General features: G+C 37.0%; 2 protein-coding genes across 2 annotated transcripts in view; one reads left to right on the top strand and one right to left on the bottom strand.

Annotated features, from left to right (window-relative positions):
• Window positions 1-741, bottom strand: part of ap2s1 (adaptor related protein complex 2 subunit sigma 1) — a 14,476-nt gene that overhangs the window by 1,594 nt on the left and 12,141 nt on the right. The gene's annotated exons all lie outside the window — the stretch shown is intronic.
• The window catches only part of rab4b (RAB4B, member RAS oncogene family), a 12,129-nt gene that overhangs the window by 5,115 nt on the left and 6,273 nt on the right, over window positions 1-741 (top strand). The window lies entirely within an intron of this gene.

The following is a 741-nucleotide window of genomic DNA, read 5'->3' as shown; positions in this document are numbered from 1 at the left end:
ACACACACACACACCAAATAAACCCTCTCCCTCTGTTGTGTGGTTACACTGCTAATTTGTTCTGAATTATGTGTCTGTCCACATTTGAAACATCTACAGTGGGTTATTATTGAGCCAGCCAGATATAACACAAGACATGACCACCGTTCTCTGGCTTAGGGGCCTACAAAGAAAGTACATAACTACATTTTTTTATGAACAAATCAAGTTAGTTAGTTAGAATTTTTGGATGTGGCGGTAGGAATCTATAAAGGGTTTAAAAAAGAGGGTTTGTACTCTGAAAAGAATTACATTTCTTCTCAGCTGTAGTATTTTATGGTTAAATTACAATAACATTAAAGTAAGACTTACTGTATACTGTAATCAATAAAAGATCCTAATTAACAATGGCTTCAAAAATTGAGTTAAATCTACAGTTCTCTGACAGTGTCAATACAACTGAACATAATAAGCTTCACAAAGTCGGGGCTTGTTGCAGGGCTGTTGGATAGCCTTCCATTGTACAAGTGTCCATACTCAACCTGTAATTCAGTGTGTCCGTTATATCAAAACATTTTAACTATCCCTTGAACTTTAGCGCTGAACATGTTGATAAGTAAGCTAGTAAGTAGGGAACCAAGGCAGTACGTGCTAAGCATGTCTCATAATTATTCAAACTTGTTCTACTCACACACATGCTTGTATTCATTTGATTAAACCCTGATAAGTCCCTGTGCTGTCACTGGAGATAGAAGGTGGGGG

Source organism: Etheostoma spectabile, chromosome 3 (assembly GCF_008692095.1).
Source record: "Etheostoma spectabile isolate EspeVRDwgs_2016 chromosome 3, UIUC_Espe_1.0, whole genome shotgun sequence".
NCBI classification, from domain to species: Eukaryota; Metazoa; Chordata; class Actinopteri; order Perciformes; family Percidae; genus Etheostoma; species Etheostoma spectabile.
This window is presented reverse-complemented; position numbering and strand designations above follow the sequence as displayed.